Source organism: Lolium perenne, chromosome 2 (assembly GCF_019359855.2).
Source record: "Lolium perenne isolate Kyuss_39 chromosome 2, Kyuss_2.0, whole genome shotgun sequence".
NCBI lineage: Eukaryota > Viridiplantae > Streptophyta > Magnoliopsida > Poales > Poaceae > Lolium > Lolium perenne.
The window spans coordinates 333206663-333223848 of NC_067245.2; the positions used below are offsets into that span (position 1 = coordinate 333206663).

At 41.8% G+C, this 17186-nt stretch overlaps 1 long non-coding RNA gene across 4 annotated transcripts; it reads right to left on the reverse strand.

The window, feature by feature from the left end:
• Window positions 1–1549: 1549 nt before the first annotated feature.
• LOC127335318 (uncharacterized) lies at window positions 1550–5774 on the reverse strand. 4 transcript variants are annotated; one of them, XR_011752909.1, is made up of 4 exons: window positions 5516–5774; window positions 2580–5385; window positions 2095–2280; window positions 1550–1888 (listed from the first exon to the last, which is right to left on the reverse strand). It is a non-coding gene; the product is annotated as an uncharacterized lncRNA (long non-coding RNA). The 4 variants fall into 4 exon arrangements; XR_011752907.1 differs by having other exon boundaries at window positions 1550–1898; XR_011752908.1 differs by having other exon boundaries at window positions 1550–2280; window positions 2580–3126; window positions 4471–5385; window positions 5516–5772.
• Window positions 5775–17186: the final 11412 nt, after the last annotated feature.

Below are 17186 nucleotides of genomic sequence, written 5' to 3' on the forward strand. Positions count from 1 at the left end.
ATTATTGAGAGCTTATTTGGAATACCCCCTGTTGATAAAGTTAAAACTGAAATCTCTCTTGAAGATGTTATGAAAAAATTGGAAACCATAGAGAAAAATTTTCCAAGTATTGAAGCTAAATTGGAAATATTACTTGATAAAACTGATGAACTTGATAAATCCTTAGGAGGAATTGATGAAAGAATTAGTGTCCTAGGAACTAATGCTGTCCATGATGATCAAATCAATAGGATTGACGAACTTGAAAAAGCTATGGGAACCTTGGGTTCAACATTTTCTTCTCTTAAATATAAGGAGAAAGCTTATGTGGGTAAGGAGCAAAAGTTTATGTATGTCTCTAAAGTGCCTAGACCAAAGAAGTATTATTATAGGCCTAAAATTGACAAAGCCCTTAGTACCACTATGGATGGGGGAGCTCATGATAACGATGCACCATCTCTTGATAATACTTGATACACACTTTCTGCGCCTAGCTGAAAGGCGTTAAAGAAAAGCGCTTATGGGAGACAACCCATGTTTTTACCTACAGTACTTTGTTTTTATTTTGTGTCTTGGAAGTTGTTTACTACTGTAGCAACCTCTCCTTATCTTAGTTTTGTGTTTTGTTGTGCCAAGTTAAGCCGTTGATAGAAAAGTAAGTACTAGATTTGGATTACTGCACAGTTCCAGATTTCTTTGCTGTCACGAATCTGGGTCCACCTCCCTGTAGGTAGCTCAGAAAATTAAGCCAATTTACGTGCATGATCCTCAGATATGTACGCAACTTTCATTCAACTAGCAATGAAAGGCGCGGCGGCACGCCGCACCATTTGGTGGCTTATTGATGGTAATTTTTTACAGCGATAATTATTTGTGGGTTCACATTGTGTCTAAATAATGTATAGTTCATTTTATGTCTATTTGCTTGGATTGGTTTGGATTTGATTTTGTACACGGTTAAGGTCTATTTGATTGGTACCGGAGGTGCTTGAAGACATGGACATTGCATTCAGCTTGGATGTGGTTTGGATGTGATTTTGTACATGGTTAAGGTCTATTGATTGCTACCGGAGGTGCTTGAAGACATGGACATTGCATTTGCTTGTGTGTTTTTTAGGTCTTTGTCACGATCTTGCAGTGTTTCGTGTTTTCTTGTGCCTATTTTGGGTCTTTTTCACCATCGATGTAATTTCCCAAGAAGGTACTAAAATCGACTAAATACCAGATGTTTAAGCTGTCCTTTGATATCAACAAAGCCTCAGAATGAGAGAGCATAAAACATTTTAATAGGTCATAACGACAAAATCAAAAAGATGCTCATCAAGTGTCTCCCGCTATTAGGGAGAACCATACTCGTGTAATGAACACATCTGGTGACCAAATTCGCTATGCAAATCACCAAATATCTTAATGGAAGCTTTAAGCTTTATGATGATTGGTTCACTTGAAAACATTCTTTCAGAACTTCAGCATTACTACATATAGATCTGCAATCTTACAGTCCAAGAATAATTTGCCTTCACATGGGGGTTTCCAACCACGAGGTTTCAAGAGAGATGCAACTAACTGATTAATTAGACCAAAAGGAGAACCTTAAAGGTAGAACAGAAAAGGAGAATTTCCTGTGATGAAGTGTTATTTATACTCGCACAAATATAAGAGTGAACTATATAACCATTTATCTAACAGATTCTTGAAATCTACAATAACATATTCTAGTATGTGCTGCTTTCCACCGGTAACTTTATTTTCGCAAAGTAGACATTAACTGATCCAATAGTTCTCTAGACGTTGTTGCATTTTCAGGTCTGCCATAGATAAACCTTCCTCCTTTGGTTTCAAACTCATCATTTGGCAGCTGCCTAACCATGTGACCTTAGTCGTTTCTTGTCTCTGCTTCTACCACAACCTACAAAAGACTGAAAAATGTTGTCAAGCATTCCATAAAGCAACTTAAGATAAATAGTTGAGAATTCAGTCTATAAGATGCAGCGTATGGTCTATCAATTAAGGAATAGTGCACCAAAAAGAAAATAAACAACCTGGGGGGACTTTTTTTGAAGGACATGGAATAAATAAGAATACAGATTCAGATGAACTATATTTTCTACTCACTGGCTCTATGGTGTAGAGTCTTGAATTAATTGCAAGAGCAATATCAAGTTTGATGAGACTTGGACGCTGGTTCACATTTGGTGTCGCATGTGAAGACTGCTCGATCTCTGCCAGCTAAATACTTCATCTCACCATTAACTTGTGTGACCTTTACAACAGCTAAGGTAGCACTAATTACCTCAGCCTCTGCAACAGATGCTTTGAAACATAAAAATTCCCCTCAAAAGAGATATCAACATGATGCAGTTTTCATAATATTTTTAACAATGTCAACTAATATGAAAAAATCATATAGCTCTGAATGAAATTACATGTGAAAACCCTTTGTATCACCATTAGATGCTATGAAGTTGCGGTTACTAACATACGAATTGCTAAATTTACCTTAAATTGCACAAGATTTAAAAAAATGTAAGACATCTCTGTCTCTCTCTCACTTCCCCCCTCATTTCCTGATCGAACAGAAAAAAATACCATGATCGTACCAATAGTTGGAGCTTAAACAACTGGACATATGCAGCAGTTGCAGCTGCAGTCCCTTCTGGAGCTGGATGGTCACCAGGAGCGGATGCGCACTGCCCGATCTAAGCATGGAAACCAAAATCCCCCAACAATTCAGATTATGATTCCAAGGAGTGAGAACTTTTGATGTGGTAGTGGGTTAGGAGGCCGCTGACTGACAGCAGTGTGTCAAGGTTGTCATGGCGCAGGGGGTGACACCTTCACCGAGAAAACTCAAGAGAGTCAGGTTCACTGAAATTTCAATATAGAGTAATCATATTGTCGGTGTACAACATTAAGAAAAGATATCCATTATAAAATAAAATAAATAATTACCAACTATCCCAGCCTTTTTCAATGGTAAGTACTTTTACTGAAACCAGTGTCGTGGAAGAATAATTTAAACACTGGTCTGAACTACAATATGTCAGATATAAACATTTAAAAATAAGAAGTTGTATGGGATCATTTGATTAACCAAATCAAGTTTCCATTATCATGACCGATATAGCCCATGAATTTGCACAAGAACTACACACAAAGAAGTACAGATTAATAAAAGAGAACAGAAAAAGTAAATGGAAGGGAGAGAAACCGGAAGCAAAGCCAATCAATGCCATCAGCATGGCTGCATCCCTCCACACGTCGGACCAGCCAACGATATGAGGCCATCTCTCCACAAGCAGACCAGCAGGTGGGACCGGGCCACCACCGTCCTGGTGAGGATCTTCTTTAGGAGCAGGAACAGGGGACGGCGGTAGCATCTCGGTGACGGCCGTAGATGTGGAGGATCAGGCACCACCATTCTGGTGACTGGTGAGGAACTGCTATAGGAGTCGGAATGGGAGGTGGCGGGAACGCCTTTGCCGTAGGATATGCCGAAGGTTCTTTAAAATCAAACTCTCAAAATGACATTTTAACTTCTGGTTGGACATGTACGCATATTTAACATGCACTTTTTATATCTACTTTTCAGAGATTTAACATAAGGCAAATGATTATGCACTTTAATGTGAATAGAACACGATAACGTAAGGTTAAATCACTTAGTTCATGACTGACTGTATTTTAGTTAATGGATATGAGGTAACAGCTTATGCTAGGAAAAGAGAGTCATCAACAAAAGATTGGCACATATGCTTGCCTCTTGTCTGAACGACTATGTAAATTATGAAGAATCTAATTAAAGATATGAATTCTACTACCTGAACATAAATCTCAATATCTTTCATCAAGCAAATGACAGTAAACCATCAGAACTCAAATTCAGAAGGAAGTGTCTCCACTGTACTTTACATCGTATGCAGTGGCAAGAAATAATATTGGGTAATTACCAATTCATTGTTTCATTTAATGATTTGTACAACAAAACAGAGTCGTATGCAGTGGCAAGAAATAATATTGGGTAATTACCAATTCATTGTTTCATTTAATGATTTGTACAACAAAACAGAGTGATTTATTGTTCAGGCTAGAACTGTTTGTCCTCCTTTTGCCAAGTATTTATGCATCTCGTTTAGTAGAAATCACAAGCTAGGGTAATATTTGCATTTGTAGGTTTAAATATAATCCAACAATTTTTTTCTTTCTCTTAGTCACGTGTCGTGTTTTTATATGCACCTATGCCACTGCAGCAACACTTACTCCACAAGACATCTTAGACATGTTATTCTTTACCTCATTCTATATCAGGGTTATATTTTGTTTTGATTTTACATCAAATAATTATGTACGATACATTCAAGCACTTCTGCAGCAAACACATTTTTTTTTACCTAATTGAACTAATTATCCTGTCACATGTAAAAAAATCCCCAACATAATTAGGAAAATAATTAATTACTTGCTAGCAGCCATACCAAGCCAAGCCTGTACCTTCTCCCTCGCAGGCTCAACTGCAGTACTCCTCTCTGGAACAGGAGCAAGAAGTAGTCGGATGGGGCACCATCGAAGCACCGTGGACGCCATCCATTACATGAAGCCCTGTAGGCTGCAGCAAGCTGTTAGGCGGGAACAATGCAAATGACTGTTTGCTCCGCGAACAAACAACAAACAAATTAATCGAACCAAAACTGAATCAGCATCCATGCCGGATATAGCCTGGACCGGTTCCTGCGATCCAGTATCGTGTCGGTGGACATGAATAGGTAGAAGAACCGCACAGCAAGGATGGCCATGGCGACTGTCTTCTCAATATGGCTGACTTCGATCCCGAGCAGGAGATCCAATATAAACGGCAGTATCTGGTTCTCTAGCGCAGCCACGCCGTTGCGCAAGTCGTGCACTACGTCGGGATTGGCAAAGACGGGGGTCATGCCGCGAGTATCTCTACTCGTCCCCGAACCCATTGGCATCGTCTAGCGCGCCGCAGAAGATCTGAAGCAGGAAGATCTCCTCCAGCGACCAGCTCAAGGCACTGGACGTCTGGACCAACTCATCCCCGGGCATCCAGGCGGCGCAGCCTAGCGACAGATCTCTTCTCCCCTCGAGAAGGCCCAGACGGTGCCTTCCTCGAGGCTGCCCTGTTCCTCTTCACCTCGTCGATCGGCGAGCGAGCCGCCCAACATGAACTCGAGGAAGAGGCTAGCGATTGTACTCGCCGGCGCGGGAGCCAAGGCAGGGAAGCACATAGGGCTAGCAGAGCGAGGCCTCACGCCGCAGCTGCGCCTGCCTGGAGATGGCGCCCACCGACTTCACTGAGAGCATCTCGCCGTCGCCGGGCTGTGAAGGGCGAGGGACGGTACTGACGGGCGTAGGCGTCAGCATGGGCAAGGCCCTCCAGGCCAAAAACTGAACCACAAAAACCCAATTAACCCAACGAATCAAGCCCAAATTACAACAACAAATCGATCCTGAGAGGCAATCCCCAGAGATCCAAGGGAACTTGAAATTCAAACATGGCCAAAAGAAAGAATCGTACCTCCTTTCAAGAATATTGGCGGCGGGGTGTTAGCTCAGCACCGATGGTGAGCTTGGATGAGGCATGGTGGTTGGCATGGTTTTTGCAGTGGCCGCTCAGTCGCTCACTGCGGCGTTCGCGGAGCAGCCCCCTGCGTAGCTGGTCGGCATGGATTTGAGGCGAAGAGGAAGATGAGGGAAGGACCTAGTGGCTGGACTTGACTGGAGTCCTCTAGACCCGTGCAGGGAAGAAGGCTGGTCAAAGCGGTGTGGCAGGGGCAAATCCACGATGCAAATAGCAAAAGCCACATGAGTATCGTACCAACTGGAGAAGAGAACAGACACCACAAATTTTTAGACGGTACCCAAACTGTACACAGAAGAAACCCTACGGAAATTAATCTCAAAGTAACATACGTGTCACCACAGGGTGAATTCACAGCATACCTCAAAATTCTAAGAAAAAAGAAGTTTGTTCATCTTTAATATAGTAGTTATTTGAGCATTTTCATTTGAGCAAGTCTGGTGCCATTTTAAAATTCGTCAATACGAACTGTTCTGTTTTGACAGATTCTGCCTTTTATTTCGCATTGCCTCTTTCGCTATGTTGGATTAATTTCTTTGATCCATTAATGTCCAGTAGCATTATGCAATGTCCAGAAGTGTTAAGAATGATTGTGTCACCTCTGAATATGTCAATTTATATTGTGCACTAACCCTCTAATGAGTTGTTTCGAGTTTGGTGTGGAGGAAGTTTTCAAGGATCAAGAGAGGAGTATGATGCAACATGATCAAGGAGAGTGAAAGCTCTAAGCTTGGGGATGCCCCGGTGGTTCACCCCTGCATATATCAAGAAGACTCAAGCGTCTAAGCTTGGGGATGCCCAAGGCATCCCCTTCTTCATCGACAACATTATCAGGTTCCTCCCCTGAAACTATATTTTTATTCCATCACATCTTATGTGCTTTTTCTTGGAGCGTCGGTTTGTTTTTGTTTTGTTTTGTTTGAATAAAATGGATCCTAGCATTCACTTTATGGGAGAGAGACACGCTCCGCTGTAGCATATGGACAAGTATGTCCTTGGTTTCTACTCATAGTATTCATGGCGAAGTTTCTCCTTTGTTAAATTGTTATATGGTTGGAATTGGAAAATGATACATGTAGTAATTGCTATAAATGTCTTGGGTAATGTGATACTTGGCAATTGTTGTGCTCATGATTAAGCTCTTGCATCATATGCTTTGCACCCATTAATGAAGAAATACATAGAGCATGCTAAAATTTGGTTTGCATATTTGGTTTCTCTAAGGTCTAGATAATTTCTAGTTTTGAGTTTGAACAACAAGGAAGACGGTGTAGAGTCTTATAATGTTTTCAATATGTCTTTTATGTGAGTTTTGCTGCACCGGTTCATCCTTGTGTTTGTTTCAAATAAGCCTTGCTAGCCTAAACCTTGTATCGAGAGGGAATACTTCGCATGCATCCAAAATACTTGAGCCAACCACTATGCCATTTGTGTCCACCATACCTACCTATACTACATGGTATTTTTCCGCCATTCCAAAGTAAATTGCTTGAGTGCTACCTTTAAAATTCCATCATTCACCTTTGCAATATATAGCTCATGGGACAAATAGCTTAAAAACTATTGTGGTATTGAATATGTAATTATGCACTTTATCTCTTATTAAGTTGCTTGTTGTGCGATAACCATGTTCACTGGGGACGCCATCAACTTTTCATTGTTGAATTTCATGTGAGTTGCTATGCATGTTCGTCTTGTCTGAAGCAAGAGAGATATACCACCATATGGTTAAGCATGCATATGTTAGAGAAGAACATCGGGCCGCTAACTAAAGCCATGCTCCATGGTGGAAGTTTCAGTTTTGGACAACAATCCTCAAATCTCAAATGAGAAAATTATTAATTGTTGGTATATGCTTATGCATAAAAGAGGAGTCCATTATCTGTTGTCTATGTTGTCCCGGTATGGATGTCTAAGTTGAAGAATAATCAATAGCGAGAAATCCAATGCGAGCTTTCTCCTTAGACCTTTGTACAGTGCGGCATAGAGGTACCCCTTTGTGACACTTGGTAAAAACAATGCATTGTGATGATCCGGTAGTCCAAGCTAATTAGGACAAGGTGCGGGCACTATTAGTACGCTATGCATGAGGCTTGCAACTTATAAGATATAATTTACATGATGCATATGCTTTATTACTACCGTTGACAAAATTGTTTCATGTTTTCAAAATCAAAGCTCTAGCACAAATATAGCAATCGATGCTTTTCCTCTATGGAGGACCATTCTTTTACTTTCAATGTTGAGTCAGTTCACCTATTTCTCTCCACCTCAAGAAGCAAACACTTGTGTGAACTGTGCATTGATTCCTACATACTTGCTTATTGCATCTATTATATTACTCTATGTTGACAATATCCATGAGATATACATGTTACAAGTTGAAAGCAACCGCTGAAACTTAATCTTCTTTTGTGTTGCTTCAATGCCTTTACTTTGAATTATTGCTTTATGAGTTAACTCTTATGCAAGACTTATTGATGCTTGTCTTGAAGTGCTATTCATGAAAAGTCTTTGCTATATGATTCACTTGTTTACTCATGTCATATACATTGTTTTGATTGCTGCATTCACTACATATGCTTTACAAATAGTATGATCAAGATTATGATGGCATGTCACTCCGTAAATTATCTCGTGTTATCGTTTTACCTCGCTCGGGACGAGCAGAACTAAGCTTGGGGATGCTGATACGTCTCCGACGTATCGATAATTTCTTATGTTCCATGCCACATTATTGATGTTATCTACATGTTTTATGCACACTTTATGTCATATTCGTGCATTTTCTGGAACTAACCTATTAACAAGATGCCGAAGTGCCAGTTGTTGTTTTCTGCTGTTTTTGGTTTCAGAAATCCTAGTAAGGAAATATTCTCGGAATTGGACGAAATCAAAGCCCAGGGGCCTATTTTCTAACGAAGCTTCCAGAAGTCCGAAGGAGAGACGAAGAGGGGCCACGGAGGGGCCACACCATAGGGCGGCGCGGCCCCCCCCCTTGGCCGCGCCGGCCTGTAGTGTGGGGCCCCCGTGCCGCCTCTTGACCTGCCCTTCCGCCTATAAAAAGTCTCCGTGACGAAACCCCCGCACCGAGAACCACGATACGGAAAACCTTCCGTAGACGCCGCCAACGCCGATCCCATCTCGGGGGATCCAGGAGATCACCTCCGGCACCCTGCCGGAGAGGGGAATCATCTCCCGGAGGACTCTACGCCGCCATGGTCGCCTCCGGTGTGATGTGTGAGTAGTCTACCCCTGGACTATGGGTCCATAGAAGTAGCTAGATGGTTGTCTTCTCCCCATTGTGCTATCATTGTCGGATCTTGTGAGCTGCCTAACATGATCAAGATCATCTATCTGTAATTCTATATGTTGCGTTTGTTGGGATCCGATGAATAGAGAATACTTGTTATGTTGATTATCAAAGTTATGCTTATGTGTTGTTTATGATCTTGCATGCTCTCCGTTACTAGTAGATGCTCGGCCAAGTAGATGCTTGTAACTCCAAGAGGGAGTACTTATGCTCGATAGTGGGTTCATGCTCGCATTGACACCTGGGACAAAGGATGAAAGTTCTAAGGTTGTGTTGTGCTGTTGCCACTAGGGATAAAACATTAGTGCTATGTTCAAGGATGTAGTCACTAGTTACATTACGCACCATACTTAATGCAATTGTCTGTTGTTTGCAACTTAATACTGGAGGGGGTTCGGATGATAACCTGAAGGTGGACTTTTTAGGCATAGATGCAGTTGGATGACGGTCTATGTACTTTGTCGTAATGCCCAATTAAATCTCACTATACTCATCATGATATGTATGTGCATTGTCATGCTCTCTTTATTTGTCAATTGCCCAACTGTAATTTGTTCACCCAACATGCTGTTCGTCTTATGGGAGAGACACCTCTAGTGAACTGTGGACCCCGGTCCAATTCTCTTTACTGAAATACACCCATCGCAATACTGTTTTACTATTTTCTGCAAACAATCATCTTCCACACAATACGGTTAATCCTTTGTTACAGCAAGCCGGTGAGATTGACAACCTCACTGTTTCGTTGGGGCAAAATACTTTGGTTGTGTTGTGCAGGTTCCACGTTGGCGCCGGAATCCCTGGTGTTGCGCTGCACTACATCCCGCCGCCATCAACCTTCAACGTGCTTCTTGGCTCCTCCTGGTTCGATAAACCTTGGTTTCTTTCTGAGGGAAAACTTGCTGTTGTGCACATCATACCTTCCTCTTGGGGTTGCCCAACGAACGTGTGAAATACACGCCATCACCTCTCAGTACAGGTCTTTGGCTAGCAAGGTTGATTAGCAAGCATAAGAGTTGAGGGAAACAAAAAAAAATACATGTGATAAAAACAATCATGCATCTTCCTTGTAAGCACAAACAATTTTAACTTCAGAATAGTAAGCTAAGAGCTAACAAGAAAGAAAGATAATGAAATAACATATCTACATGTATTTCCTCTTTTCTATTTAAACTCTAAGTGTTGTTGCTATTGACCAATGCTAAGTTTGCCAAAACCAAATAGATTTACTCAATGCTCCCAAAGTGATACCAATACTAACAACAAGATCAATCATATAACAGAGATTGCAAACTAAAATAATATGTGCAATATGTAAATGATAAGACTTCTCATTAATATTCCATAACGATAACTCACACCAAGGGATACATAGATAACCAACTAAGGAGAGATACTTCCACGCTGCAACCCATCTTATATGATAACTTCCGTACTCATGATATGACACTACTTGATAGTAAAAAGGTAAAAGATAGTGATGATGTGATACCGCGGCACTCCCCCAAGCTTGGAACAAACCAAGGGGGTGCCAATACCGATGATGAATTACTCCTTCGGCGGTGGTGTTGATGATTTCTTCCCATCATCAGACTTCCAAGGAAGAGGCTCTCCATCAACAAACGACATCTTGGTCTCAGGAATCCTGAAACTAGCAGCATAGCTTATGTGTTTAAACCTGTTTTCATACTCACAGTTTTGATTCTGAACATCATAGAGCTGAGCTTGGAGTTTGTTGGTGGTGTCGTGAAGCGAGAGGATGTCGTCCCACAGCTTTGCAGTATCCTTCTTGTGTCCATCAATAAGTTCAGACACAATCTTGTGGTAGATGTCCACTTCACGCTCAGCCATCTTCTTGTAGTTGAAAACCTCTTGTTCTAGTTTCTCCATCCTGTCTTCCAAGCTTCCTTCTCCTTTAGGACCCCGGACATCTTCAATCTTCAACTCTCCGTCTACGAGCATCAATTCCTTCGGGTGCATCTTCTGCTCGTTCATGTACGGGTTGACGACGTCCTCAAAGAAGTTGTCCTTCGGAGTCCCTGACGAAGACATGCTGGCTCTAGATCTGAAGCAAATCCTGGCAGAAAACAGCTCGAAACAAAACACGTCGAGAAAACGATATACGGACCTCTAGGGGTCCGGGGGATTATATAGAAGAAATTTTTACGATAGAAGGAAAGTATCAGGTCGAACCAGAGTCGGAGAGGGGCAACGAGGAGCCCTCCTCATAGGGCGGCGCGGCCAGGCTGGGGCCCGCGCCGGCCTATGGGGGCAGGCCCTCGTGCGTCTTCTCCACTCCGTTTCGATCTCGTAATTTTTCATATTTTCCAAAAACAGCAAAAACATTGTTCGGAAAGTTAAACGCGGACTTTTTATTACCAGTACTGTTACCTATTCAAAGTCGAACTCTGCAGAACTGTCAAATTGGCCTTTGATGAAAGCTTCCGGAGTCACCACTCGAATAACATCAACATCTTCATTATAAGAATCTCCAGAGATATAATGCTTGAGTCTTTGTCCATTCACCACTTGTGTGGCATCACCTTGCAGAGAACTGATTTTAATTGCTCCTGAACGATACACCTCCACAATGACATATGGTCCTTCCCATTTTGAGAGTAATTTCCCTGCAAAAAATATGAGACGAGACCGATACAATAGGAGTTTATCCCCAACATTAAATTCTCTTTTGATGATTCTTCTATCATGCCATTTCTTAACTTTCTCTTTAAAGAGTTTAGCATTTTCATAAGCTTCACTTCTCCATTCATCTAGAGAACTCAATTGTAGCAATCTCTTCTTACCGGCTAGTTTAGGATCTTTATTTAGTTCTCTTACAGCCCAATAAGCTTTGTGCTATAGTTCTAAAGGTAAATGACAAGCTTTTCCATAAACCATTTTATAAGGTGACATCCCCATAGGATTTTTATAAGCAGTTCTATAAGCCCATAGTGCTTCCTTCAATTTACTAGCCCAATTCTTTCTAGATTTATTAACAGTCTTTTGCAAGATAGATTTAATCTCTATATTTGATAATTCTACTTGCCCACTAGTTTGAGGATGATAAGCGGAAGCAATTCTATGATTAATACCATATTTAGCAAGAGTTTTTCTAAAATCACCATGAATAAAATGAGAACCTCCATCAGTCGTAAGATATCTAGGAACTCCAAATCTAGGAAAAATAATATCTAAAAGCATTCTTAAAGAGGTCTCACCATCAACACTTTTTGTGGGTATGGCTTCCACCCACTTAGTAACATAATCAACAGCAACAAGTATATGAGTGTTACCTTCTGAAGAAGGGAAAGGACCCATGAAGTCAAATCCCCAACAATCGAATGGTTCAATAACAAGAGTATAATTCATAGGCATTTCATTGCGTCTGGAGATATTACCAACCCTTTGACATTCATCACAAGATAAAATAAACTTTCTTGCATCTTTGAAGAGAGTTGGCCAATAAAAACCTGATTGCAGAACCTTTTGCGCGGTTCTATCTCCGGCGTGATGTCCTCCATAAGCACTACCATGACAGTTACTCGATATCTCTTGTTGTTCATATTCGGGAACACATCTTCGCAGAATACCATCCACTCCTTCTTTATATAAGTGTGGGTCATCCCAAAAATAATGCCTCAAGTCATAAAAGAATTTCCTCCTTTGCTGAGCTGAAAAGGTTGGAGGCAAGTTGCGGTGACCCAGCATACCACTGCATGTTGTAGTATACAAGTTGTTGATATGATCTTTGTGAAGGGACTTCTTCACAAATTGCCATATCCCTCAGAGTGGTACAACAGAAACATTGCAGGTCATAACACTCCATACATTATTACAAACATTGTCTTAACAAGTTGGTATTCTCACAGGTCCTATGAGAACACCCTAAGATACTACTAAAGTACGATTACAACTCATAACCAATATAAAGAGAGCTCAACAACTTATTTAGGTAAGTTCTACGTTGCTCGGCTCTATGATGCTAGGGTATGTCACTACTCCTCCACCTCCGTGTCATCAGGTCCGTAGACTATCCCATAGTCTACTCCTTCCACTCCGCCGGTAAGATCAGGTTCCTCTAGACCAACTCGTAACTTCCTTCTGGTGCTCCATCGTTGATGGCCTCCACTTCCGGATCACAGTCTAGCAAGGGTGTCGAAAGAAAGTGAGTACAGAGGTACTCAGCAAGTTCTAAAAGAGTAAAAAGGTGTTTGATGCACTAGCTACGACCATTGATCAGGAAATCGTAGGTCAATGCATGTTTTGAAATCATTTCTTCAAAAGGTTGCTTTTATTATGAAAACTATGCCCGTTAGCCTTCACAGGTTGACTAGAACTTCGTTGAGTTCCTTTCCTGCCGCGTTCGCAGTTCCCTTCCCGGAACAGGGAGTGACAACCACAATTTGATACACTCTGCAGAGGTGCGTTACTTTTCCCACAAGAGATTCCACCCCTTTTGCCATCCGCAGGGACTTGCCCCCATTCACACTTCCTTTGGTGTGAGGCCAGGTATGAAAATCCAAGCCCACACCGCCTTCTCCGCGACTGCAAACCCACCCTTTTGTCCGACCCTACACCCCCAGTAGACTTCTTCCGATAATACGGCTTTACTCACGGTGTACTCCGGACAATCCATCATAGATCGTAGAGCTTATCATCACTAATGGATGGGGATTTAAAAGGCTATCCCAACCTATTGCGGCAGTGCCTCCAACACCCCGCCAGCTCTGCCAATCCGTTGGCGTGCAGAAGGGAAAAGATACGGTTGGCTTCCCCAGAGCCATTATAGATCTCATGGTCAACGCGGTTTGTACGGCGCTAGAATCACTGGACGGCATTGGTAATTAATCCTAGGGTGATATAACCCATGCAATGGAACCTCCCCCATATCAACACATACCATGGTTCCATTGCCAGCCACATAGTCATATTCATAGTTGAAAAGTAACATTTTATTTGCGATGCAGGAATGATAAGTATATAGCTTTGCATTAAAGTAGTAGAAAATAATCAAGTTGACGTGAGCAAGGGTGAACTTGCCTGTGGACTGCGAGATAGTGCAGTTCAATGCAGTTGATGGAACCTGGACCTCGGGTTCTGTAAGAAGCATCATTGTCCGGTAAGGACAATGTTATAAAATCCAAATAATGCAATCATGGATGTATTATTTTATGTTGAATCCCTTTACCCCGCTGAGTTATAGCAATTTAGGGTTGAGTTAAGATTTATGCCTTTGGCAGTAACTTGCAATTGATTTAAAAGTGTAAACCATTTTAACTCCCATAAAGTAAGATACTTCAAAGTAAAACTTCTTTACTTGGTGATTCCTTTACTCATTCCAAAAATAATTTGAAATCATAGAGTTACCTCTATAGTTTTTGGAATAAAAAGGAATATAGTATTTTTCTTGGAAAAATACCTTTCTTAAATAGAAATGACTTGGAATAGTAGAATTTCATTTTGAAATGTTTGAAAATAAGTATTTGAACTTATTTGAGATTTTTCCTTGAATTTTTTAAATACAAGGAAATAATAGTTTAAAATTTCAAGTTATTATTTAAATTCTTCAAATTCATAATTTTGAATTTGTTTCTTAAATTCTATTTCATATTTTATTCTGGTTAAGATTTATTTTTCATTCACTAATCCAATTTTTAATGGATTTTTAGAGTTGTATTTTATTTACTAAAAATTGGTGAAATTCTGGTTTTTTTTCTAAAAAGTAAAAAGACAGAAATACCCCTGGCCCCTATTGGGCCAGCCCACTTAACTACAGCCCATGGGACAGCCCACTAAGGCTAGTCCCATTATGGGTCGGTGGCGCCGAAGCGGCCCACCTCGCTCTCTCACTCGTCACTCTCACTCGCTCGTCTCTAACCCTAACTCTCGCGTCTCCCGTGGCGATGGCGTCGCCGCCATGGCCGCCGCCGCTCTCCGGCCATCTCCATGCTCCCCTGCCCTAGCCACCTACCAAATCGGGACCGCCGCGAGACAATCTATCGATCTATCCGCGTGGTTTCCCCCATCTCTTCCTCTCCTGGCGAATTGCCTCCACTCTGGATCTCGTGGAGAATCGCCTCTGGCGATTGACGATCTCCGGCGAACCCTCGTCCTCGCCGTCGACGTGTGCGCCTCTGAGACTGACCTGGCGCGGGTGCTGCTCGCAGTACCTGTGCCGTCGTCTCTGGTGCTCTGCTACGGTGGTGGTGTTCGTGTTCGCCGGCGTAACGTCGGCGCCTACCCTGGCTTTGCAGCTGCTATGGCTGCGCGAGCACTGCCTCGCCATGCCCTAGCTTCTGCCACCAGGCGCGTGTAAGTAATCTTCACCTCCTCCTACTCTTCTCCATGCTTGTGCGCCTCTCCAAGCTACTGTGCTTCTTCTTCCTTATGTTCTGTTGCTTTCTGGTGATCCTGTGATCACACAGAGCTCTGCCATGGTTGCTTAATCTTCCTATGCCTCCATTTGCTGCAAGCTCATGGCCAAATCACCAGTTTCTGGTACTGGATAGTGTTGCCTTGCTTGCTGTACATGCTCTGTTTGCTTATCTGTTGCTCCTAGCCTGCTCTAATCTTGCTATGCTCTGCTGTGCTTGCTTATGAGCTTGCTATGCCATGCTGTACTTGCTTATGGGCTTGCTGGTGCTTACTGGCATGTTATACTTGCTTGTCTAGGTGTACTGTGGTGCATCAGTGACACTTGTGAGTGCCAGTGGTGCTTGTGAAGTGCTCCTGTGCTTCCTGTGTAAGCTAATGATCCATTGGATCAACCATTGCTTGTTGGCTAGCTTATCTGTGTGGCTTGACTAAGTGATTCATTTTCCTTGTTGATGCTGATGCTCAAGCATCACTATGCTACTGCTTACTTGTGCTATTGCTTGCTCTAGCTTACTGGACTAGATCCAGTGGCTGTGATGCAGTGATTGGTGCTATGTTGCCCTACAGTGTGCTACTGTCAATAATTAGTATGGATCTATGATAAATTCATGCTTGAGTAAATTGATTTATGATGAACTGCTTATGCAGTGATGATTTAAATGTCTTGCTTGTATATGAATTTGCTATTCATGATTGTTTAGCAAGTAAATAAATCTGAATCCATTTCTGGATGATGATGTGCTATAGTTGGCTTTATTTTAAATGGTGCTAAGTGTGATGTGACCTCAGTAGCCTTGCTACTGATTGGTTGCTCACCTATTTGATTGGATCTTGTGGGCTACTCACTTTGCTTGCATATTTGGGGATCATACTAGATATGAATGCCAATATGCTTGCCTGATGAAATCTAGGGTTTACTGATGGTTACATGCTCAGGATTTACTGTGTAGTCTGTATTAGCTGCTAATCATTGCAACACATCTACTGGTGCTATCTGTGCATATGATCTTGCTAGTGTGTGCATCTGTGCATGATTGCTAGCTTCTGTGCACAAGATCTGTATCTAGATGATTTCTATTTTAGTGGCTTCTAGACTGGCAGTAATCCTTGGTAAAAACCAAGTGATGATTTACCCATTTGAGCATCTGCTCAATCCCATGACTATGTCATGCATAATTTATGGATCAGATCCATTGGATCTGTCCAGGAACTTGATATACCTTGTTCCAGCTCCTAGAGTGAAATATTTGGTTGTTGCAGACTTGTGGTTTTGTGCACAGCCCTTCACCTCCAGATTCTGGTTGATCTTCTCAGGTCACCATGATTCCGGGTGGCTAAGTGGTTGTGTGTTGGTTCTGTTCTTGAGTATGAACTGGATGAACTTGTGTTGGCTCTAGCTTCACCCTTACCTGGTGAATTATCCTATCTGGTCGACTGTCATGGTTCTAGGGTTTGTGTTCTATTTATATGATGCCTACTTCTATTCTGGCCATGACACACACAAGGCCTGGTTACTTTGTGACTCAGCTGTTGCATTGCCTTGCTGTTGCTTGATCAGCAACAGCCCTCATATGCCGAAACTTGAGCCCCTGTGGCTGCTCAGTGTTGGTCTGCTTGCTCTTATCTTGTGCTGTCCAGGGATTTGGACAAGCACAAGTGTGCAGTGACAGTGTTCACTGTCCAAACTGAATTTCTGTGATGTTGTGCTAACTGTCCAAACTGAATTTCTAACACTTACATTCTGGTCTAGCACTTTGTTATTTGTTTTGCAGGTTTGAAGTGGAATATGTGCAGAAGATCATCTTCAAGTCATTTAGTCTAGATTTTAGTTTAGATCAAACTTGTAATTTTCCCTTTTTATTTCTGTTTATTATTTCTCAATTCTTGTATCAAGAATATTGTAAAGACCTTGTAATTTGT